The sequence below is a fragment of the Zalophus californianus genome, chromosome 5 (genome assembly GCF_009762305.2).
Source record: "Zalophus californianus isolate mZalCal1 chromosome 5, mZalCal1.pri.v2, whole genome shotgun sequence".
Taxonomy (NCBI): Eukaryota; Metazoa; Chordata; class Mammalia; order Carnivora; family Otariidae; genus Zalophus; species Zalophus californianus.
In genome coordinates this window covers 91,744,786-91,770,268 of record NC_045599.1, presented here as the reverse complement: position 1 = coordinate 91,770,268, position 25,483 = coordinate 91,744,786, and the positions used below count along the sequence as shown (strand labels likewise).

The 25,483-nt window shown below is 48.6% G+C and overlaps 2 long non-coding RNA genes across 2 annotated transcripts in view; one reads left to right on the top strand and one right to left on the bottom strand.

Annotated features, from left to right (window-relative positions):
- Positions 1-632: 632 nt before the first annotated feature.
- Positions 633-25,483, bottom strand: part of LOC113929145 — a 35,664-nt gene continuing 10,813 nt past the window's right edge. The window contains exons 2-8 of the long non-coding RNA XR_003522116.1: positions 16,259-16,476; positions 12,937-13,149; positions 4,604-4,744; positions 3,718-4,156; positions 2,893-3,067; positions 2,346-2,463; positions 633-766 (exon numbers count right to left, since the gene is read on the bottom strand). This is a non-coding gene — a long non-coding RNA (uncharacterized LOC113929145). The remainder of the gene's footprint in view (positions 767-2,345; positions 2,464-2,892; positions 3,068-3,717; positions 4,157-4,603; positions 4,745-12,936; positions 13,150-16,258; positions 16,477-25,483) is intronic.
- On the top strand, positions 7,916-12,942 carry LOC113929144. Its single transcript, XR_003522115.1, has 3 exons — positions 7,916-8,158; positions 8,797-9,005; positions 10,681-12,942. It is a non-coding gene; the product is annotated as an uncharacterized LOC113929144 (long non-coding RNA).

Here is a 25,483-nt window from a genome sequence, read left to right as displayed (position 1 = left end):
GGCAGGTCTTATTAGCCCCATTTTGCAGATGAGGCAACTGAGGCTCAGAGAGGGTCTCTACCTAGAAGCACAGAACTAAGTAAAATCCCCGACCTTGTGCCCACGTGATCAAGTTTTGAGCCCCAGGTGGCAAGACCTACGACTACCCCTGTGAACATCATGTGATTGGATTCAGTCTCACACATGCCATTCACAATATTTTTAGGTTCCAAATGTTTCAGGACCCAGGGCTGGGCTCTTACCCCTACCTCTGTAATTCCCCTGAATTTGATGATCATGACTTTCATGAACGTCATGAAGAGGACACTGTTGAGTTCAGAGTCCTGAAGTCTGCATTGGAGACCTACCCCCCTCCAGCCTCTACCATCTCACTGACCAACATTGTTTGAGTCTTGACCCGGGGACAGTAAGGAATTAAGCAAACGTGCTCTCATCCTCCTCAAACTTCTACAGCTTGTCCAAACAAACATTGTGTGCGACTCCTATGGTGGACATTGGTTGTTTTTAACTGGCATCTATTCTCTTTTGATATTAGCATATTTATTTTCCTTTGAGGAATGTGGTAGATTGGAATACTGCTTCTTAATTCTTCATTCCCACATAACAGGATTATACATCATAACCATTACCTCTTGGGTTTGCAGTGCTTCTCGGCAGACTGGCTGAAGATTATCTCCTTATGGCACTGTTGTTGAACTTGGTCAAGAGACTTGCACTAACCGGTGGGATGTGGGTTGTGTGGTTCAATCTTGTGTACTCCTGTTATCTGAGATGAAAAAAGCACATCTCTTGGTCCACAAGGGTTGAGGAGCACATGGTGCAGACCCAACTCGACCCGCAGCCTGGAGCCAAGCCCCGGCAGCCCCAGCAGGAGCACCATTTATCCCCAGATTCATGAGCAAGAAAAAAAATGCTTGTTAGTGTAAGCCACTGGGTTTGGTGGTTGTTATACAGAATTAGTGCGGTAATTGCCAATTTCTACACAGAAGCATCCCCCTTCTACCTGCAGTTGTTTGATGGGGCTTGGCACCACCCAAGGAGGAGACCGTGACCCAGGTGCGGTCAGTAGGTGAACCTGTGCCAGTGGTGCTCCATTTGCCAACCCCCCACCACCCACTCTCTGCCCAGTTCTTGTGTGCTCCAAGTCCAGCGCCCCTTCCTCATTTGTGGTCCCTCCGGGACTGGTAACACTATTTCCTTTACTTGCTCCTCAGGCCAACAGGAGGTTAGAGACTCTCCCCGTGCCAGTACCAGCTGCCTCAGTGCCCCTAACCTATTGGCTCCCTAACCCACCGCACATCCCTGTGAACAGACCTTGGATCCCCCCTGAATGTACCCTCTACTTCCAGCTGGGAATTGGCCTGATCCAGTGCCATGCTCCTGGATGCTCTTGGGCAAGTTACTTAAACGTTATTTTTTTCCCCAATTGACAAAATCGGGATTATACTGTTGTGAGAGAGAAATCAGATCATGGACTGTCAATGCCTTGCCTTGCACTTAACGCACAGGGGTTGCAATACAGGTTAATTCCCCCAGCCCAGCTTGCTATGGACAGCATCTAATGTAGTTCCAGGCACACACTAAAGCATTAATAAATATTTGTAGTTTGAAAATCCCTATGGTAGATTTTCTTCCTTTGACCTTTTGCTTATTTTCCCTCTTGAAATAGCAGAATAAGGCCCCTAGTGCCATGGTGACCGTCTCTGTAGAAATCCATAGCTTGTTCTGAGCACACCCACAGATGCCAGTGGGAGGCTGGCATAGATTTGGACCAATAGAGGGACGCATGCTTAGCCTTGTCCTGGTTACAAAGAACATTTTTTTTTTCTTTCAAATGGACCTTCCTGTCCCCGATTCAGCATCACCTAGCTCTCTCCTAATGTGGGTTAATTTTCCACCAGCTCCTAGAAAGAGTGTATTTCCAGTCTCTCCTGGGACAGACAGAGGAGTTTCAAACAGGGTAAAGCAAGTTTCGGTGGAGCATATTTAGAGCCTGCTGAAGAGTCAGGCTGCTCTGATGGCATTTGTGCCGGGGGGTGGGACTGTGTTTGTTTGGAACCGGTAAGCCTTTTGGGCACTGTAATCTGAAGTTAGAAACAGGCTTGTGTTGCAACCAGAAATCCCTGCTCTTCTGGCCTTTTCTTTGTCAGGCTTGCCAGACAGGTTGGGAACGTATTGGTTTAGGAATGAGGGTCCTTTACTGAAACCAAGGAGGACCTCTGTCCCTTTAAGAGGGTCCTTAAACAGGGACAGTCAGAGAATCAGAGAGATGAAGGCCAGATGGCCAGTAAACAGGATGGCAGTGAGTTAGGGAGACGACCAGCTGGGCCGTCTGCTTTAGTCACCTTGCAGTGGAGAAGACTTCGGTCAGTGGCTGCAGTTGGAGATTTGGTGAAGGCCAGGCAACCTGATCCAGGGCCCTCTGAATGGTCCAACTGGCCCCATCTCCTCAGAGTTCTAGACCTGGGAGGCAGTGGGGGAAGCAACAGAAGTATGGGCTGTGAGGCCAGATAGGTCTGGCTTCAAAGCCTAGCTGTGTTCCCTGGACAGTGATGTAATCTGTCTGGACTTCATTTCCTCATCTGTAAAATGGGATGAAAATTCCATCTCACAGGTGCACTGTGAGGTGAGTACAGTGCATAAGGGAAAGGAGGTGCCCAGGGAATCTTAGCTGCCCCCCTCCTCTGGAGAGCATACTAATAACTGTTTAATAAGAAGGGCATAAGGGAAAATCTCTGAGAGTCTGGAGTCTTGGCAATTTTAAAATGAAATCCCCAAATGCTGCTTATTAAATATCTTAACTGAGAATGTGAGTATATCACTTAGGACTAGTATCAGCTACCTGTAACAGAAAACCCAGATTATAGTGGCTTAAAGAAGATAAGGATTTACTTTTCTCTGGTATAAAAGCAGTTCTGATGCAAATAGTCAAGGGCTGGCTCCCCAGTCATCCCCTCCAAGGAGCCAAGACTCCTTCTATCTGTGCTCTGCTCTCCTTAGAATGTAGTTTCCATCATCGAGGTCATTGCGTGGCCGTAGACTGTTGCTGCAGATCCAGCCATTATGCCTACATTCCAGGCATGGAAAGGAAAGGAGAAGTGTAAGAGTGTGCACCTCTTAGATGAGTCAGCACTTAAAAAAAAAAAAAACAAAAACAAATGACAAGAAGGTCCACCTGATGACTTTTAGCTTATTGGCCACCCCCTAGAGCAAGGGAGGCTGGGAAATGTATTGGGTGGGTTAGACACTCCCAATAGGAGAATGTTGTCCCTGCCATACGTAGCCAATACCACAGCTTCTTTAGTTGCACTAGACATGTCTGCCTGGACCAACATTGGGAGTATTTTCCCCTAAGACGCTAAGAAAGCATCTTAGTTTTCTGCCTTCTCTACCATTGGTTCTCACCCAGCCGACCAGCTATTTCTGGAAAGGCCACTCACTGGTGAGAGTGGTATCAGAGGGCTATGGTAGGCAGCTGACCTCAAAAGCAGAGATCCTGGCCACATGTCTTACTGGCCGGCTGTCTCTGGGCCGGTTACTTAATTGCACTCCTTCAAGGTGCACGGATTCCCATAAGGACCAATGAGATACATAAGGCAGAACATCCAGCAAGGGCCTGGTGCTCAATAGGTTGTCAGCAAAGGTGAATTTCTGCCCCTTCCACCCTCCTATTGCCCACCCACCATGCTGATGTTAGTAAATCAGACATCCTCTTACACCCAACTTCAGATGGTACATAGGTCTTATGAGTCAGAAAGGTTCAGGATCAGAAGTCCAGCTGGATGACACGTAGGTCCCAAGGTTGAACACTCATAGGGAGCAGCTGAAAACCCTAAGGATAACCACCACAATCTAAAATATTCTGTATTATCTCATACCTTCCTGCCCAATTAGCTGTATCAGTTATCTACAGCTGTGTGACAAATGGCCCCAAAACTTAGTGGCTTAGAAAACAACACAGGATTATTATGTCACAGTTTCTGTGGGTTGGGAATCTGAGTGTGGCTCGGCTGCATCCTCTGGCTCAGTGTCTCTCACTGGACTGTAATCATGTGGGGCTGCAGTCATCTCGAGGTTCCTCTTGAGTTGTTGGCAGGATTCAGCACCTCACTGGCTGTAGCCTGGAGGCTCCCTCAGTTTCTTGCCATGGGGGCTTCTTTATCAGAACAAACAAGTGAGAAAGCAAGAGATGGAGTGTGAGCAAGAAGGAAGTCTTTTATAAGTTAATCTCAGAAGAGGCATACCATTACTATTTTAGTCTATTCTAGAAGCAAGTCACCAGTCCTGCCCAACCTCAAGGGGAAGGAGGGGAGCATTTTAGAAGCACCAGTCAATGAACTGTTTCAGCCACCTTTCACTCACAGTGTTCCAGACATAGGGGCCTATTTTCTTCCATGAACAAGTCCACATTTTCCTACCACAGGACTTTTGCAAAGCAGTTTTGTCTGCCTGGTAGCCCCGCCCTCCCTGCCTAGTTCTACTTATTTACAGATTTCATCTCTGGCCTCATTTTTGCAGAGAAGCCTTTACTGACCACCCTTTTCTTGTGACACAGGAAGGAGAGATGCCCGAAACATGACTCAGCATCGCATAGCCCCATTACCTTCAAGCCTGGTCGCTGATTATCCAACTCTTATTCTTGTATGGCGTACTGTGTTGGGACTCTCCAGAGGTAACTCTAATCGCCAAACAGACAGACTTTGGATCTGGTTCATGGATTTTTGGTATATCATGTTGGGCTGCCCTAGTAATCAAAACAGAGGAAAGAGACAGACCCCTATTTCAGGCACGGTCCCAGCTCTGAATACATGTGTTTTTCTGGACAAGTTGTTTTTCATCTGTGTTCATGGATTCACTTGGAATGGGTATGATCATCAGTCCATGAACTCAGGTGTGGGACAAATATAAATTTCTCTATTATACCTAACTGAATTCAATTTCTATTTTGAGCCTCCGTTTGGTAGGGATAGGTAGCAACTCAGCTGTAGTGGGTCCACCGCCTCCCTTTCCCCAGAGACAGTATCTATGCTTGGTGTGCAAAGGTGATGGGAGGAGGGCCACCTGGCCTTTGATGTCACCTGTCAGTGTCATTTACCATTCTGAGTCACTGGTCAATGCAGGTCTCCATGGAGCTGTCCCCATTTCCTGTCTGCAGCCTGTCTCAGGTCAGGTGACTCTGTTACCTCTGTGACATTCTGGGGTTCACAGGAACATTGTATTATTCTTGGTGCCTCGCAGGATTGTGGGAAGCTAAGAAATTTCTGAACCCCCACTGCCTAGATGCCATGTGGCCGCTTCTGCTCTTTTGGGCCTTCCTGCCTCCCTGGGACTGCCTCTTCCCTTCAGCTCAGAGACCCCACCGACCCCCCACGGACTCTGGGACTTTGCCCCTGCCCCATACCTGGCCCTGGGAACCAAGCATGCGGGCCTCCCACAGGAGCGTGGGCGCGCTCGTCACTCCCCCTCCCAGCCCACTGCACATCACTCCTGGGAACATTCTTCTGTCTGCAGGGGGGAGAGGAACACCTTGCTTTGCTCGTGATTGCCTTCCTCCACATGTTTTTGGCTAAGCCACGAGTTCTTTCTACTCTTCTGAGAATCTGGTCCTGGAAGCTCAAAAGCCAAGGAAGACTCCTGAGCCTGCATGATACGGGACACCGGAGGGTGCGGGGGCCCAGAGGGGGCACCCCATCTGGGCTGGCCATCTGGGAAGGGTGGGCCTGGGAGGCCAGAGCTGAGCTGAGGGATGAGTGGAGTTACATAAACAAGGAAAGGGCAGCTCAGCCGAGGGAAGAGCCTGTTCAAAGGTGGGAGGTCTGGAGGCCAGCCTTGGAGGGGCTGCCCTGGGTCTGTATGATGCGAAGGCAGGTTGTGTCTCCGGAGTAGCTGTAGATAAGGTTCAAAAGAAAGAGGCAGGGATCTGGTAACGAAAGTTCTTGGATGCCAGGCCCGGGCATTTGGATTTTATCTTCAGGAAATGTGGCTCCATGGGAGTATTTTTAAACATGCCGCGATGTGGCTGACTTTGTACATTGTTAGAAGGTTCTTTCTGAGCCAAGGTGGAGGGTGGGCTGGGGTTAGCATGCCAGTGAGGAGCCTGTTGCAGCCACCTGGGCAGGGAAAGACAGGACTGTGGTGGGAAGATGGAGATGGGGTGCAGGGGACAGATTCCCGGGCTTGGTATCTGAGGGGAAGTGGAGGCACAGAGAAGCTACGAGTCTAGGACGACACCATGGCCTCTGATGGTTGCTATTTCCTGAGCTGGCAGGACGGCAACCCCAAGAGAGAAAGGTCAGAGGGGAGGCAAGAGTTAGTTTAGTCTGAAGTCCGGGAGTCTGTGGATGAGGAACTTTGGGTTGTCCAGGTCGGAACCTCAGCAGAAGACCTCGGAGCAGAAAAGCCCTCATCAGAAGTGTATGAAAGAGGCAGCCTCAGAACTCCAGTACTTTCTAATAGTGATTGATTACGGACTGCGGTCAACGAGGCGGTTTCAACAGCAGATGACCGTAAAATGCAGATGACTGTGACCCAGATACAGCCAGACATTAGGACTCATTGAGGAAGTGAGGTCAAGGGCTGCTTTTAGGGCCTCAGCTGTCCCATCAGGCCCCACATGTCGCTTGCTTGCAGCGCCACCATGCTCTGGACTTTTGGTCTTCAAGCTGATCCCTCTTGCTAGCAGATGCATGCCACACCCTAAATTTCGGTGTTCCAGACAACGAGACCAGTGCTCCAGGAAACAGGACATGTTTCCCGGTTGAGCCGGTATGTTAGCATTGGGCACTTGAGGTGACATTTCTTTGTCATCCCAGTGTGAACAAAGTGAGGGGTGTCTCTGCAGCAGTGTAGGAGGACTGTAAACCATCTGGGAGGTAACAGGGACCCAAGAGAAGAGTGTCACCATTGGGGCCAAACGGACCTGAATCCTGGCCTTTCCGTGAACATTGAGTAGGTCACTTCCCCTCTCTGAAAGTCCCTTTTAGCAGCTCTGAAACGGAGACAGGCAGGGGCTGTGAGCGTTCAGGGAGATGACTCTTATCAAGGGCCTGGCACAGTTCCTGGCGCGCAGCAGCTTCTCCTTAACCCCTTCAGCTCTCCTCCCTCCCCACTCACCTTACTCCACACAAGGGGACTTCGCTGTTTTAAAGAACCGCCCCAGGAGAAGACTCAGTTCAGCCCCATGAAATCAATTGCTAGTGGTAAAATTTCACGCAGATGCTGAAGGGGACAGGGGTTTGACATGACAAGGACAGGGAAAATCTGGGTTGCTTGGTTAATATATATATACAGCTTAGATCCACTCTGTTCACATGGGGCTATCCCAATGAATAGAGTCCTAACTGGGAAGCAAGAGAGTGATTAAAAAAAAAAAAAAAAAGTCTTGAAAGCCTCTTGTGTCATGTTAGAGTTCAAGCTAGCAGAAATAGAGCCTCCCTCACCCTCAGATGCCTCTGTTCTCCTGCTCGTTCGCCTGGCAAAGCTGTGAGTAAGCTCGGAGCCTGCTTGCAGGGGGAGAGTGACTGCCTGGCGTGCCCGATGAGTCACTGCCGCCTGCCCCGGTCCCCTGCCTGCCAGGTGGCCACTATCTTTGGACATTTTTATTTTCCTTTGTGGGGAAGGATAATTATGGCCTCCATGCCCTGTGGCTGTATCCACTCTGCCTGCCCAGACAGAGGCAGAGATCTTTCACAACACCCTCTTTTTTAAGGGAAACTGGGGGTGGTGGGGGAGGGGGTGGGGGATTTGAGTGTGTCTGAGGTGTGCAGAAGCGCAGGGGGTACAAGGGTAAGAACCTCTCGGGATCTGCAAAATGCTTAACTGTGCACCATCAAGTAGTTATGTAAAGTAGCTTGATTGGCCCACAGGTTGTTTGAGTTGTTTTTTTGTTTTGTTTTGTTTTGTTTTGTTTTCAGTAGGCTCCATGCTGGGCATGAACTCAGGACCCTGAGATCAAGACCTGAACTGATAGCAAGAGTCAGACGTTTAACCGACTGAACCATCCAGGCACTCCAAGGCTGGTTTTTTTAAACCCAGGGATTGTACCAATGCAAGAGAGAGGAAACCAGATTTGACAAATGCAGGATGGGGCTCTGTGGTTTACACAAACACAGAAGAGAAACATCTGGGGACGGAATGGCCTCAAATGGAAAATGGTCAGGTAATTAGACAGATAAATAGACCGATGGATGGGTGGGTGTTACTCTAGAGGGAGCAAGGGGAAATGCAGACATCAGGAGCTTTTGGATTACGTATGGGTAAAATGCAACCCTGTGGGCATATGAAAGGTGTTCTAGATGGATGCTGGAGGCTGAGAAGTCACCCCAGAATGGAAGATAAAATGTCAGATTCAGTCTAAAGGGTTACTCTGCACCTAGATAAGGCAGAGCTGGCTGGAGAAGTCATCAGTTGAGTTGTGTCACTGGTGGAAAATATCTATGCATGAAGTCTACAGTGGTTAGATTCTGAGCATGCATTTAGCAATCATACTCCTGGTTTTGAATCGCTGCCCCAGGAAGTAACCTTGGGTGAATTATTTCACTTCCCTGGATCTCAGTTTCCTCATCTACAAATGAACGTGTGTCTCATGAAGAAGATGAAATGAGGTGATATAGCTAGGGCATGTAGTTAGAACTTGGTCCGTGGTTGTGATTATGCTTTCATGTATTACTTTTTTCAACACACTTTAATTATGAGGGGGCACTTACTTCGTGCCAGGCCTGTGCTAGACCCTAAGGATATAGACTTCTTTGATTCATTTCACGAATATTTGCTGAGCGCCTACCTTGTGCCTGGCAGACACTGCTGGGTCCTGGAGGACGGACTGAGGGGGATGCAGACGAGACCCCTGCCCACAAGGTGCCCTCTAGCCTGGTGAGGAAGACGGATGTTCAAGTAACTAAAGTGCTTAGCATGGACAGGTTCTTGCTGAATGCCAGAAGGTCTAGGGGTTCCAGTCCAATGGATCGTCAACCCCTATGCAGATGGGAAAACTGAAGCACAGAAAGGTGAGACTTGCCCAGGTCCCCGCACCTAGTAAGTGGGAGAGCCTCAGCTGGAACCCACCCGAGCCTGACTCCAACGTCCACGTCCTTTCCCAACAACACACAGTTAGTTGCCAGGGTGTGCGTTCCAAGCTTCTGGATGAAGACAGGGGGCCAGGCAGAGTAGAGAAAATGCGCAGACAGAGAGGTATTCATTTTTCAGTCTCCAATTTGGGAAAGATGTAATTTCAGGGACACAGAGGAGACGATTTGAGAAGAGTCAGCATCTCCTGCCGCAGAGGGATGCTGGGTGTGTCTCAGTGTGTGTGAGTGAATGCGTGCGTCTATGCGTGTTTCTGCGAGTGTGTGACTGCACGCGTGCATCTCTGTCCCTGTGTGTGTGTTTGTATGTCTTCTGCCTGTGGAGGGGAGGCAGGCAGGTGTGCCTGTCTGTATGTGTGTCTGTGTATTTGTATGTGTTGCTCTGTGTATCTGTATAGCGCTGTATTTATGTGTGTGTCTCCATCTATGTGTGTGGGTCTCTGCTAGTGACCCTGTATATGTGTCTGAGCTGGGGGGGAGGTGTGTAGATCCGTGTGTATGTATGTATATGGATTTGTGTGTCTCTCAACCTGCGTTTGTGTCTTTGAAGGCATGTGGGTGTATTTGCACGCGTGTGTGTGTGTCTGTGTGCCTGTATATGTGTGTGCGTCAGTGTCCGTGAGTGTCTGCCTGTGTGCATGCCTCTGTGGGGGTGCGGTGCGCCCTGTGCCCGCCCTCCCCCCAAGTTGTTTCTGTGGAGCTGATCTAACTTGTCCTTCAGAATTGGGGACACAGCAACGGCAGTGACTTTCGTCTTATCTCGCAGCCTGCCACTCTGTCAGAGGAAATTAGATTTGCTTGGCACAGCCTGCTCCTTATGATGTCATTTTGGCTGTGATCTGCGTGTCCTGCTCTCCTAGGTATTTGTCTTTTGATTTGCCTGATGAATACCTGCCAATGCAGAAATTAAGAGAGCATGAGTTTTGGGTTTTTTTTTTTTTTTTAAGAATCATACCAGGGCTGGAATGTTAGCTGTCCTTTTCTTTGCTGTGGACGTGGAAGCCATGGTAAAGGAGATAGAGCCTTGGCTTTGAAATGGAAAGACCTCGGCTCAAGTCTTCAGTTGGCCCTTTCAAAAGCTGTGTGACCTTGGAGAGGACACTTACCTCTCTGAGCCACGGTTCTTTTTCTGCTAAATTCAGACAGTTCTTTGGAGGGACAAATATAATAACCGATGAAGATGTTCTCAGAAATCCACAAAGTCCTTAGACGACATGATGTCAAGGCAGAAAGGCCCTGCAGGACGACTCTGGGCTCAGACATCAGGCAAACTCTGGGTTTGGGTCCTGGCTCCATTCTTTTCCCTGTGTATGACCTAGAGCAAGTTACTATACCTCTCTGAGCCTCAGATTGCTTCTCTACTAAATAGGATATTATATATAAGGCACTTAGCTCATGGCTGGCCACCACGAGGTTCCACCAAAATGAGAGCTGTTAATATTTTTAATAATACAACAAGGGCGATAGCAGTATTAATATTTGTCCACTTTCAAACTTTCAGTGAGCATAATAAGCAAGATAAAGCCTTTGGAAGAGCAGGGTGACATGGGCAGCATGATAGAAGTGATTTACTATTATTTATTTTTACTATTTCAAGATGCAGCATCAGCAGAGTGTTCTTGGCATCACCATATTCTTGGCAAGTGCTTTGCGTTTCATCTAGAACTGAGAGACCGTTCTGGTTGCGCAAAAGGGTGAGAACAAGACAACCTCCAGGCCGGAGTGGTCTGGGCTGACTGCTGGGGGGCTGACTTCTCCAGGACCTGTCCCCAGCCCCTCCGTCCGCATCCTTTCTATACGATCTCCTCTCTCCGCCTCAAGCACCCTTGTCTTGGAAGATGCTCTTCCCTCCCCTGGAATATTCCTCACCATCACTCTAACCCCAGATCACCTGGGCTGGGCTCCAGGTGCCTCTGCTCAGGCTAAGTCCCTGCTCTGTGCCCCCAGTGCACCGTGCATTCACCCCACCATGCATGACATCCAGGGTGTTCAAATGCTCTGCTCTGTGCCTGGCTCCCTCCCAACCAGTGCCCTCCAGGAGGCAGGGACAGGAACCACAGAGTCCTAAGTGGATGTTTGCCGAGTGAACACGTGGAGATTAGCTGTCTCCTCTCACTTTCTGTCCCCACCTCCCTCAGATGCAATACCTTCAGATAGCAATATATTAATTTCAGCTGGACCCACTTCTGACAACCATTTTGTTCAATAACAGAGATCTGGAAAGATGTGCCTGTTGATTTTGTTTGGGTTTGCTTTTGAAACAGATGGGCTTATCTCCTCTGGACCGCTTGTCTCCAATAACGGTGCCACGCACGGTGGAGGACAAAAGATTCCCAAGTGTTTGACCTGCTTCAGCCTGTGTTTTGTGGCTAACGTGTGGGTTTGCTGCAGTGACCATGGGTGTCCGCGTGGGCCTGCAGCATCAGTTTTGGAGGGTGGTTGGAGGCCCAGAGTCTGGGATTGGACTGCCTGATTCCAGGCCTCAGAGTTACTGAACCTCTTTGTACCTCAGTCTCCTCATCTGTAAAATGGGGTTACATAATGAAATATGGCTGCCACACCAGGGTTTTGTCGGCATTAAATGAGATCACTCAGATAAAGCCCTTAACGCAGTGCCTGGTGTAGAGTGAGTGTTCGGTGAAGGTGGGCACGTGTTCCTATTGTGTTGCACTGGTAACCAATGGAAATATCAGACCAGGACCTCCACTGGAACAGAGACTGAGCATTTGGAGTCAAACATCTGCTTCCATTCTGCAGATCTGGGCTCCCAGGACTAGATGTTGGAATTACTCTGCAATTTCAGATGAGTCTTTTTATGGTCAGGTGGGCATCATTCAAGGAGACATGTTCAGTCTATCTGCCTGATGAAGTGTGAGCCTCACAGTGTGAGCCTGTCTTCTCTCACTTAACAGCCACCTGGCTCTCCTAGTTGGCAATCTACTTGGCACACGGGCCACCTCCTGGTGTAGAGCAGGGGTCAACAGATGACATCCCTCAAGCCAAATCTGGCCCACAACCTGTTTTTGTAAATAAAGTTTTATTGGAACACAGCCATGCCCATGCATTTACATCTTGTCTATGGCTGCTTTTGAACTATAATGGCAGAATTGAGTAATTATCATAGAGACTGTAAGGCTTGCAAAGTCTAAAATATTTTCTGTCAGGACCTTTGTGGGAAAAATTCAGCTACACCTGCTGTTCAATTGAAACAGGATTTAAAGAGTAATCTGGTTGAGCTAAATCAGTAACCTGAGCATCATCCCATCTCCTCACTCTCCCTCAGCCCTGATATCAGGTCGATCACCAAGATCAGATGATTTTGCTCCACTATATTGCCTATGTTTTCCCCTCATCTCTTTCTCAAAAGCCACTATCTTAGTTTAGCTCTGTCTCCACCCCTCTTGACTATCTCACACCAGGGCCACCACCAGCCTCTAAAGTGTCTGGGTGAATTAGATAAAGATGTCTTCTCTGGGTAGCGACAGCTCCATGACACACATGGTCAATAGCAGGAGTGCCTCTGTGCAGGGAAAAAGCCACCTCACCCTAATGGTTATACCGAATCGGTTATAGCTCTTATGCCTACTAGTTATATCTGTTGATCGTACATTCTCCTTGCTTACCTATCCAGGTAGTCCTTCACCCTAGAGCTAGAGTGATCTTTCTAACAGGCTCTGTCCCTCTCCTGCTCAGCCCCTCCATAGCTCCCCTCATCCTCATGACAGAGCCCAGGTGCATGATATTCAAATCCTGTTATGGTCTGGTCTTTGCCAGTCTCCCAGTCCCATGCCTCACCACCTGCTCAGCCTACCTCACACCTGAGCACTGTCATACAACTTGGAGTACCCTTTACCTAGACCTCCATGCTGTTCATACTTTGGGGACTGGCACAGTCTTGGCCTTCGTGAGATACTTTATTCCTCCTTTTATCCATCAGAAAACTTCCCAGTCTTCCTTCAGATCCACCGCAGGCATCTCAAACGTCTTCACACACACGGGTTCATGGTGTATTCACAGGTCAGAAAATCAGGGTAGTGGATCTTGACCAGTTTGAAAGTGCACTAATCTAGAAAACACAAGAGTGCACCACCTTTGGTCAGGTGCTGTCATAACATAGGATAAATAACATAGGCTCTGGGGCCACACTGCCTGGGCTCAAGTCTGGCTCTACATTTTATTAGCAATGACCTTGGGCAAGTGATTTAATCAGTGTGCCGCAATTTCTTCACCTGGAAAGCAATGATAATGATAGCACTTTCTTCATGGCTTGTCATGAAGATTAAATGAATATATTAAGATACGTGTATAAATTGTGTGCGCAGCTTAGAAAGCTACCCGGCGACATGGCAAGTGCTGTGGGCGTTTTTGAGCTGGTGCACGTGTGCTTGTGGGGGGGGGGCATGTGTGCGCGCACACGTGTGTGTGACCGTGGTTCTGATGAGCACTCACCGAAAGCTGCTTCTCAGGCTGGCATCTATCCTGATCCTCATTAAGGCAATTATTTGACTACATTATGATTTTAAAACGTTATTTTGCTTTCCTCTCTCTACTAGACACGGAGCTCCTGGAGGGCAGCAAGTATGTCTTATTATCTGCATTCCAAGCACCCAGCACTGTGCTTAGTTGATTTTTTTTTTAATAAACGAGAAAATGAGGCCTAAGTCCTAAAGCTGAACCGCCACGGGGCCTCCTTCCTACAGTTACAGGGACCAGAATCCTCCTGCCCTTTACCGCCTCTGCCCCGCCGCCTTCCACCCCCAACTTCTTCTGTGAGAAACATGCGGCGCTTGTGTGGGATTGGGGTGACTTTCTCAGCCTATCTGTTCTCCACGATGAGATGAGAAAACGTGACCACATCTCATCGTCAGCGAGAGGGAGGAGGGCATAAGGGACCCTCGAGCAAGAGATGGAACTTCCAAACTGATTCCGAGGAAAATGAAAACTCCAGCTGACCTAAGAGATTTCTATAATGAGAGAAAACCAATTTAAATGCAAATAGCCCAAAGCATAGTTGGGGAAAGGCGTTGTGCTGCAGAAAAAGGCTGGGAAAACAAACATAGCCCTCATCACGAGGCCAGTTCACCGTTGGATGGGAGGGCTGCTTTATCCATTTAGGATTAAAGTCTAAACGAGGGACAAAGAGTCGCATGCATTGCTGGCAGCATTCCCTGGTGCTTCGTGGTGCCGACTGAGACGTGGGCGTCCCTGAGGGAGCCAGACGCTGGCCACTACCATTTACGGGGGCCCCCAGCAGGTGTCAGTTGTTGTTCTGCAAGGCGTAGAGAACAAAAGATGTCCCATAGATGGGCACGGCCTTGGAGGGGCTCACAGCCTTGGGGAACCGTTAGAACGTGAAGTCGCTTCTGGCCCCACAACAAGTACTTATATTTTATTGAGCATTTACTTTGCACCAAACCCCGGCCTAAATATTGTATGTGATGGTTATCCATCAGATTCTCACAGTGACCTTGTGGGGGAGGGCTTATTATTATTCCCATTTGACAGGCAAGGCGACTGAGGTTCCAGGAGGTAAGAAACTTGCCCCTGTTTGTTTCAGACCCAGACAGAATGGCTTCAGCCCTGAGGAGCTGAGAAGAGACACAGGTGCAGAGCAGAGGTGCCCAAGGGCAGGAGGCCCCGGGACAGAGTTTGCTGCTGGCTTTGGCCCAGAGCAGTAAAATAACCCCGTTCAAGGAATCAAAGTGTGGATTGCTCTACTGCTCACTGTGTGAACTTGGGGGGTTACTTTCCCTCTCTGGGCCTCGTTTGGGGGGTGGCCTAAAATTATTTTAGACCATAAAATTATATTATTCTAGGACTCCAGCTGCCCTCACGAATAGCCGTTGCCCGGTTGATAAAACACCTCCTCTGTCCTCTCTGATGCCCATCCTCGCCCCCGCCCCCAGCCTTTACCCTTGCTGGTCCATCGCTGTTGCAATGGAGCACTTTAATTTCCTCCTTTGGTTTCATAATTCAAGGACAGCACCATCTGCCACATTAAATCCACGTTCCCTGCTAGCCTCCTTCTCAAAACAAGAGATGGATAAAGGCTTCATCTGGTTTATTTCACGGATGGAGCAAGAACTGGCAAAACCAAACGGGAATAGCTTTGGCCTTGCAAGCTATATTAATTCCCTAATCTTCTGGTCGGGCCCCCGAACCCATTCTGTCATCCTCGCTGCCTACCCCAGCCAAATCAGGGTGATGATGATGATGGTAGATGACATTTACCGAGGCTCTTCTGAGTCAGGCACTTTCTTAAGGTTTTTCTGTGGATTCATTTATTTCGTCCCCATTACATCTCGGCAAGGAAGGGGCTCATAATAACAGCCCCACTTTACAGATGCAGAAACAGAGGCCCAGGAAGCTTAAGAAATTTGCCAAAGACCACGTAGCCTGCAAACAACAGAGGCTGAATTGAACTGGCTGGGGAAATCGCCACTTACACACGGAGATGGCCAGCCCAAGAGGAGCCAGGCTTCCCAGCTGAGCTTTCTGACCTCTGACATTTGAGGTGTCGAGGGCACTCTCCTTTATTAAACACTCATTTGACACACTTTTACTGAGCAGCCCAGAGTGTGCCCGGCGCGGCTCTCCCTGCTGAGAGGCCAACAGAGAACAAGGCCCACCGGGGTCCTCTCTCAGAGGGCTGAACATCTAGTACAAGCACAAACAGACACGATCGTTGTAGGTGGTGATAACATGCCATGAAGAGATGCAATAGGGAGCATGAGAGGGAGAAATGTGTGAGTCAGGGCAGGCCTCCAGGAGCGGAGGGCCTCTGAGCAGAGACGTGAGCATTCAGCAGTGCCGCGGGGTTTCTCAGCCTCAGCACTGCGGAGATCGTGGGCCTGGTCATTGTTATGGGGCCTATCCTGGGCATGATCGGCCGTTGAGCAGCATCTCTGGCCTCTACCTACGAGATGCCAGTAGAAGCCCCTCTCTAGTGTGACATTGCCAAATGTCCCTGAAGGGCGAAATCACGCCCCCGTTGAGAATCCCTGACTCATGAGATCAGCAAAGCAGGCGGCGAGGGTGGAAGGGCTAGCAAGCTGGGCTGAGCGTTCGAGAAGCAGGAAGAAGACTGGTTTGGCTGGAGGGCAGGGGGCCAGGGTAGGGGTGTCAGGATCGTCACAGCTCTTGAAAACTCTCTAGAAAGCACTCAGCACACTTACAGAGTTCCTTGTCTGTGCCAGGCATTGTACCAGCTGTGTCCAAGGACACAGTGCATGCCCCAAGGTGATCACAGTCGGGGTGGCTGGATGAGACAGTTGTGTCCGAGAAGGCAGCTGTCAGCATGGGGCTGTCCGTGGTAACAGAAGATTCCGGTCAGAAGGCAAGCAGAGAGGGGCTCCGAAGGCAGTGACCGCAGTGCAGGAGGTCTGGGCCCTCTCTTGAAGAGGAGATAGGGATGAGAGAAGCCTTCACCTTCCCAGCATCCCAGCCCTTCCATCTGCCATCAGCAACCATCCTGCCCCCTGGCCTCGCAGCACACAATTTTCGTGGAATTTCTAATCACAGTGCCCCCCTTGTCTGGCCAAGGGGCTGGAGTGAGACCCAAGCTTGGCTATCAGATTCTTCCTTCCTGGAATTAGAACACTGGGCAGAGAAACCCAAGGGCAAAGAATGGCTAGAGTCCATTTTTCTAATGAAAATGGAACAAGGCAAGTTCTTTTGTTCTGGCATTATTTTCTACTCTCTCAACAACCTAAGAAGCAATTGTTTCTCTCTCTCTTCCAAAGCCTTGTTTCCTAGCTTTTCCTTCTAATGCCCTTTCAATATATATCCACTTTCGTTCACCACAGTGGGTTTCCGATGCTTGAAACCCCAATTAAAATAGAAACAGTGCTATGTGGACAGGGAAAAGAGAGTGTCGATTTCTGATTCACAGCACTCACCACTTTATATTAAATAAGCTCTATGTCCCTCTCTCTCCTAGCAACCAGCAGCTTCTCCAGGGCCGGGAGAAGGTTTTCCTCACAGCACTCAGCTCAGGGCTGGCTTCTGGCTTTGCACTCGCCCTGGTTTATAACTACTCATTTCTCTGTGGGATCATTTGCTTAATGCCATCCTCCCCCACCATGCCGAAGCTCCATGAAGACAGAGTATATGGAGCCTACCCCAGTAAGGGGACCGACCTTCCCGATTTGCCTTTGTCCCCCCGGGGGTTTTCTGGGACAGGGACTTCCCGTGCTAAAACCAGGAAAATCCCAAGCAAATCAAATCCCCAGGTGGCCCTGGCCACCCTATCAGGACCTGGCATAGAAGCCTTCGAGCACCATTTGTCCCTGACATTCAAGAAATACATGCTGAACTATAGAGGCAGCCCAGCAGAAGGCATATTCTTTCATTCTGCATTTCTTCACACTGACTGTGTGCCCAGTAACCAGCTTGTCAAAAGCAGGGGATTCAAGGAAGGGTGTCCCAGCAGCCAGGACTGGAAATGTAAATTGGAACTAGACCGGAGAGGGGGTCTTGAATGCTGGGCTCAGAAATCTGGATGCCACGCAGGTGCAGCAGATCCGGCTGATTGAGAAGCAGGGAGGAGACATGAAAACAGGAATAATTTGGGGGTGATGCCTCAGCGACTGTCCCCCAGACTCTCTATTAGAGGAAGCATCTGCAGGGGCTGCCGAACAGGCGGACAGAGCCTGAAGTCCATGTGAGTTGTTTGCTCGTTTTCTTGCTAGGGTCTAGGCTAGGCACAGAGGGGTTTTGGCTACCTCCTTTTTCAACTCAAGCACAGCCATCTGCTCGACTCAACAAGCAGAAAATCCACCCCCAGGAAACGTGAATTTATTTGTGGATATGTGATGAATCCCACAGCTTTGCTCTTGGGGAGATCCAGCAACCTGAACCACGCCACGAGGCTGTCCTCCGGGTGGACGTCACCCCTGCCCCACCAGCAGGTGAGAAAACATCCATGCACAGCCAGGCACACTTTTCGGAGGAGGCCTCCTAGACTTTGAGGACCTGGAAATCCTCTGAGAAGAACATTTCTCTGATTCACCTCCCTCGATTCAGAGAGGGGAAGGAATGTTCCTAAAACGACCTGGTAAGTGAGAAGCGGAGGGTGGGCGGCTCCCTCCTTAGCTTTTCTCAATAAAGAACTGAATCACGTAAAAGGGGGCCCCTTGCTCCTGGCAGACAGGAGAAAGTTCTAGAAGGTGAATAAACAAGGAAATAAAAACATTAAATCGTGAGCTTCGAGAATTTTTCCTCTTTGAATTCTCTTTCTGTCCTTCTTACCACACGGAGAAGGCAGTCTCATTTTGGTACTCACAGGTCTTTAGCACCTCTCTGAAACTTTAACACCTCTCCAGATCTCTCTTTTAAATGGAAATCAAACAGGCCTCAAGCCCAGAGTCTTCAATGGGCACCCCTGTTCCCCCAGAATTCAGCAATATTGCTTTATTTTCATGGTGTTTCTTTTTATGGATAGCTTCTTTTTGTGGCAGGTGGTATTGGCTTTCCATTTATGGTAATGAGTACATTTCCCTTTTGAACAAATGTATTTAAGTTTTAAATGTGAGACAAGTTAAAGAAAAATAATGAGGGAGAGACGAGGCCAAGTGGCATGCAGCTGCTGCACCAGGATTGGTGGTCCTCACACGATGGATGTTTGAACACTGGGGTGGGGATGCGATCGGAGGTGCAGTAACTCCAGGGGCGCTCACCAGAGCACACGGCAAGCCTGAGATTTAAAGGTGGCTCCTTCACTGAATTAGAAACAGAGACATTGGAAGCTCTTCACGTGACCTTGAACAGACAGAAACCTGAGATGGGAGAGAGAGTGGATCTGTTGTTTAACTCGGCAGAGGACACTGCTCGTGGGTAAGGGGTCTCCTCCCTAAAGGAAAAGATGGACAGTGAATTTGTGTATGTTTCCTACAAAGAACTACCGAAGGAGTAATAAAGGCAGGAACCGTGGTAGAAGGGCAGAAGCAGCTGCCGTGAATGGGCACCCTGTGCTAAGCTCTTCATATGCTTCCGAAAGCCACTCAGTCCCTTCATCAGCCCCATGCTGCTCGAGCTACTAGTGGATGTCTAAGGAGCACGTACCATGTGCCAAGACCTCTTCAGAGCGCTTTATCCAGCCATGTAGTCCTAACAACATCCTTTGGAGACAAGTATTATCACCACCACTTTATAGATGAGAAAACTGAGGTATTAAGAGACTAAGGAGCTCTGCAAGGTCACAGCTAGCAGGAGATAGAAGCAGATTCAAGTCCAGGCCATCTGGCTGTGAGCGTGCCCCTAACTGTTAAGCTTCATGGAGGTGAGCGACCATAAACTTAATCTCCATTTTACAGAGGAGGACTCAGGCTTGCCTAAGGTCACACAGCTACTGAATTGTAAAGTCAGCTAAACCACTGAGAGCAGCATTTTCCCAAAAGCAAGTTATTTCATTAATTCAACAAATGCTTATTGAGCATCTGTCCTGTGGGGATGGCCCCTCTTCTAGCACACATTGCTCTTGGGGGCTGTGGGTCCTCCCCCAGGCAGGGGAGTCATCCTATGGACTTCTCCCTGGGACCTCTGGATTTCTGGTTAAATCTAAGCCAGACCAGCCCGCAGGCCTGGCTCTGTGGCAAAATCAGGAAGCCTGGGCCAGGCTTCTAGAACCTCTCGTCTGGCTTCAGTTGTGCCATTTTCTGCCGGAGCCTCTTTGCCCCTCCCAGCCTCAGCTCCCTCACCTACCAAATGGAGCTAATTAAAATGATCTGACTCCACTCACAGGGTTGTTGAGAAAATCCAATGAGAGTGTGTAGGCGGAAGACTTTTCACTCTGGAGCTCCACGTTAGTGGTCGCCGTCGGTTTGCACGGCTCTCTGGCGAGTTATCTTAAAATAGGAATTATTGTTTTTTTCTAATTACGAAAGTTTGGGAATTACAGAAGAGCACACAGAAACAAATACAAATGGTCCATGACCGTCCCCTACCCATTGGTGATCTCTATTAACCCGTTGGTGTATTTCCTGCTGGTTCATAAATATGAAATAAATGTAAATATAATCATTGCCTGACTTAAAACCCAGTAGCTTCCCACTGCAGTTGGAGTAAAATCCAAACTCCATATAAACACCTCACCTTGGCTTTCATCCCTGTGTGGCCTGTGCCTCCCTCCCTCCCACCGCTTTTCTCCCACTCCCCCCTGTCTCTGCCTTTATTTGTTTTTTTCTAAAATTGCAGTTGCATCACCCCTCAAGGCCTTTGTCCCTTTGCCTGGAATGCTCTTCCCTGGATCCTCATGAATGGATGTTTTTCAACATGCAGGCCAAGATCAGAATGTCACCTCCTCGGATAATTCCCTTGTCACTCTGTCTAAACCAGCCCATGTTATGCCCTCTCCATGGCATCGCCCTACTCCTGGAAATTGTCCCGTTTGTTCTTTGACTTCGCCCCAAATGGTACGCTGAACTTGTTCCCTTCTTTAGCGCCATGCCCGGAATATTGCCCGGCACGCAGCACATTAACTATTCAATAAGTGAATGGATTAGATTAATGCACTTCCAAGCTGGGATCGTCCTAGATCGATATTGTGCAACTTGATTTTTCACTTAATCTGATGTGACCACAATGACTTTAATGACAGTGCGGTACACCATTATATGGACGTATCATCATTTTTAACCAAGCCCCTGTTATTGATCAGCTGGGGCATTTCTCATTGGTGTGTTTGCAAGTAATATTACAGCAGCCATCCTTGTACACACACAGGGAGCCTTCGCACACCTCCCTGATCGTTTCCCTAGGATTAATTCCTGCTGGTGAAACCCTGGGATCAAAGGGTAGAGAGTTTTAATCCTCTTGATATGTATTGCCAGACTGACTTGAGGAAAAGTCCTACTGTCTCTGAATTCGTTTTAATGACCCATAGTGTGCGCTATTCTTGGTAGAATCTTCTGAATGCAAAGGGAACGTCATTATCTCCTTACCCAGGAGAGCTAAGGTTGAGGCCATTGGGCAAGACAGGTCAGACCCATTTAATCTGCAGAAACCTTCTTTCCCAACAACAGCTACACCTTTGAGCCCTACTGACCAGGCCCAACACGTGATACGTAGGGATCCTGTCAGGTGGTGGTGAGGCACTAACGCTAGAAGTCACTTTAGCCAGGCCGAGGCATTTCTCCTTCTGGAGATTCATGACAGCCTGGCCCAGCCAGATGTTGTGAACTGGATGTTCCTTCTTTTGCTCTCCAAACCACACCTGGGATGGGCCAGTGGGCCTCTTGCTGAACCTTGCCCATACCTGGCCCAGTCCTCTGTGCCTTTGCTCACCTGCCTTCTCCATGCCCTGCCCCATCTCCGGTCCCAAGGCCTAGCGCTACACCCCACCCCCCCCACCCACCATCCAGGAAGCCCCTCAGGGATCCCCCTCCAGCCCAGTACTGCTACAACTCTGACCACCAACCTCTCCTTTGGCATTTAATCATCTCACTGCCTGACACTGTTCCTACACCTGTGTGTCTGAATGAGTTTCAGTCTCCAAGTGAGGGCTTTTCTCCCTCTGGGAGCTTGTCCACAGTCTGAGAGTCAGAACCTTTGGGCGAATTGGGCAAAAGGAGCCTGGTCTTTGATACTGACTTGCTCTGTGCATTTGGACAAAGTATTTGGACAACCTCAGTTACCCCATCCATAAAATGGAGATTGTAATAGTACTGACCTGAAAGAGTTGTTCTGGGAATTCATATAAAGCCCTTACCTTCGTGCCTGGCACAGAACAATTGCTAAACACAACAGAAAATAGTATTTATCTCCATTTTTTTCTTCTGTACCTCTGCACAGGCTGAGCCAGTAACATGCACAATGATAAAGGAAATATTTGTGGAATGGAATGAACGGACGTCATGTGGGCATTCACTGCGTGTGTATTTAACCTCACTCAGGGAAACCAGAACCGGTCATCTCAGGATCTCGGGGCCGGAGGAGAAAGGAATCTCTACCATAGCTGAACTGTCCCGTCCCTCAGTCATAGGTCCAGAGCTCTTTGAGAGTGGAGATATGTTATCTGATTTAATCCCCACACCCACCTGACAGGAAGATATTTTTATGTCTCTCTGATAATAACACCTACCATTTGTTGACCATCTAGTATATGTGTCAGCCCTTTGCGAGGCACTTTTTAAAAATGTGATTTCATTTAAATCCTCACACTATCAGGGAGGTAAGGGTTATTATTGCTGAAGAGGAAACAGGGTCAGAAAGTTTAGGTAAACTGCCCAAGGGCTAATGGGTAGCCAGAGAAGAGGAGAGGCCAGGATTGAAACAACAACAACAAAACCCAGAAGCTTCCGCTATACCACCTGATTTACTGACATGTTCACAGAACCGTCCAGACCTCTGCATGCAGTTGGCGCCTAATGGGAACTGGACTGCAAATGCACGGTGATCTTGGGCCTTTTACCAGATGCTTCAGATGGAGCAGTTTCTATTTCCGGTGCCCACCTCAATCTCCATCTCCAGGGAGGTTGTTCCCCACCCCCTGCTCTGCTGTCATGATGTTCTTGTTTTTCTGCAGGCCCTGTGACTCAGCATGCAGCTCCAGATGGCTTCCTGCCTTTCCAGTCTTGTTGGCTGGGGTGCTGGGGCCCTGGTACAGTAAACTAAAACCGAAAACATGTTGCCACGAAGAGTGGAACGCCTCCCTCCTCTGCCCGTGAATATGAAGATTGGGGTCTGCTAATCATGGCGGTGGCCCCCTCCGTGGCCTCCCCTTGACACAGTCCCTCCTCTCTAGCCCTGAGATCCTCATATTCCACCCCAACATGTCCCTGATGCCTTGAGGAGGCCACCCGGGGGGGAAGCAGGGACCAGAAAAGGGGAAGGGCCCAGTTCTGACATCCCCTTGGTCTGACACCACCCCCCCCCCGCCCCCGTTGACCTTAAGCAATTTACTTTCTGAGCCTCAGTGGTCAAACGGAGGGTTAGGCCTGCCTCTGAGGGGTATAGTTAGGGTTGCCAGATAAGATGCAGAATGTCCAGTGCTATGGACTGTGTCCCACCTAAATTCATGTGTTCAATCCTAACGCCCAGTGTGATGGCGGTAGAAGGTGGGGCCTTTGGGAGGTCTTAGGTCATGGGGACTCCAGGGAGCTCTCTCGCCCCTTCCACCATGGGAGGACACAGACAAAAGCCAGCCATCTGTGAACCAGAGAGAGCATTCTCACCAGACACCAAATCTGCGGGCGCCTTGATCTGGGACTTCCCAGCCTCCAGAACTATGAGAAATAAAATTTGTTTTTAAGCTAGTCTATGGGAATTTGTTATAGCGGCCCAAATGCACCAAACGAAACTAAATTTAACATCCAGTTAAATTTGAATTTCAGATAAACAATTTTTTGCTTAATTGTGTCCCAAATATTGCATTCAAATTTAACTGGATGGCCTATAACTTCACTTGCTAAACCTATAACTCTATGTAGAGTATATAGAGAGATAACAAATGTGAAGATGCTTTATCACCTATCAAGAGCTGTACACTTAATAATATCTTTCCATGAGACATATGCATATCTACCCACGGGCCACCAGCTTGGCCTAGTGCAGAGAACAGAGGCTCTTACGGTCAGGTGATGGAAAATGTGTACCGTCTCAGCCTGTGAATTGGATACCTGGGTCTTGTTTGTCAATTGATTGATCTTTGGACATTTCACCTCTGGGGCTTCAATGCTTCCATCTTTAATACTCCCAAATGCTAGAATGAAAAACATGGAAGCAACAGGTACCCAGAACTTTGTCTATTGCTGATTGACTGACACATGTCTGGACTAAATCTCCTTTTGACTACATAGTTGAAGAAGAAAACAGCATGACTTGTCAGTGAATTATTTAATGAAGGATGTGTTTGGCTCCGAGATGGTCACAGAACCCCGCCTAACATAGAAAAACAAAAGGAAACAACTAGTTTACTCCATAGAGACTTCTTATTTATTTGGGGTTTTGGGTGTCTCCTCCTATCAGAGTTCTGTGAGGGGAGAGATTTTTGTCTGTTTTGTTCCCCATTAATATTTAGGGCCTAGCCCAGGATTAGTGGAATATTTGATGCCCTGAAACCGTTTTAGCTGGCTACATTAAAGATGAACAAACACATTCATAATCTATTGGAATGGGACTTTTCTGAAGCCCGTTCAACCTCCCTTCCTTTTTAAGGAGATGACAGTCATGGCCCCAAGTTTTTTGGAACAGAGTTACCACCTCTCCACAGAATGTCCCCCAATCAGTGACCAACTCAAGTGCCCAGTGACTAGGGCCCAAGGGCTAGGTTATTTGGCCTGCATTCCCCCAAACTCCCCAAAGTTCTGTTGCCATGTTTTTGTTTTTTAATGGACTTGCCACCAGCTACCAAGACGCTAATGAATGCCCAGTACCCAATGAGCGTTTGGATTCCATGATTCGCTGGCTCTACCAATAAAGGAAGGGCAGGCTGACTTTAGGAACTTCTTAGCATCCAGAAAACCCTATAAGCCATCTTGAGATTTGCCTCTTAGAAACAACTCCTCTAGTGGGGGAGCCCGACATTGTTGGAGACTTGGGACTAGCTCATCACTTCTTACAGCTGCATTTGGGTCCCCTCACCTCAGTGAGACCCTTGGTTACATTAACTGTTACCATTTTTGCATCCCCTTCCATAGTTGTCACGGCTGCCCCTTTTTCTCCATCCCTATCACCCACCCTAACCCAGGCTTCCCCATTTCTCCCAGAACTAGAGCTTCCAGATTGCCCCAGAGTGATCCCTTTGTAAGCCGAGTACTAGCTGCAGTCAGCTTGTCCTGCATCTCCCATTCAATGAAATTTAGGGAGCCTGATGCTCATCCTAAAATCTTTCCAAGTTTCTTTGTGGGAGGTGGGAGGAGATGGGGGTTATTCTCTTCATGGCCATTTCTTGCTCTGAATACCTGTTTCCGCTGGAAGGAGTTCAGCATAGGAATTGAATACCTTACCTGCACACCCGCAGTCACACCCCCCCACCCACTGGTGGTTACAATCGTGTATCACATCAACCCAGATGTGGCTTTGGTCCTTTCCCCTATTTTCCACCCCAGAAAACTCATACCAGTCATCTTTGTGAGCATCAGGCTCCCCTGAATTTTTTTGGATGGAGTAATTTACATGTCAGTGAGGCATCAACTTAAGTTATTTTAATTATGTACTTTTAAATAAATATGAAATGCATACATTCCTTCTCATTAAAAAAAAAAGTTAAAGCAACAGAGATAATGCTAAGGAGGTAGAACAGGAAGATGGAGGAACGTGGTTTCATGACATCACCACCAAGTTGCCATCCAGCCCTGAACTGCTTACCTCTTGGACTTCCTGTTGCAAGATATAAATAAACTCCTATATGTTAGGCTACTATGAGTCAGGTTTTCTGCTGCATGCAGCTGAACACAATCCTA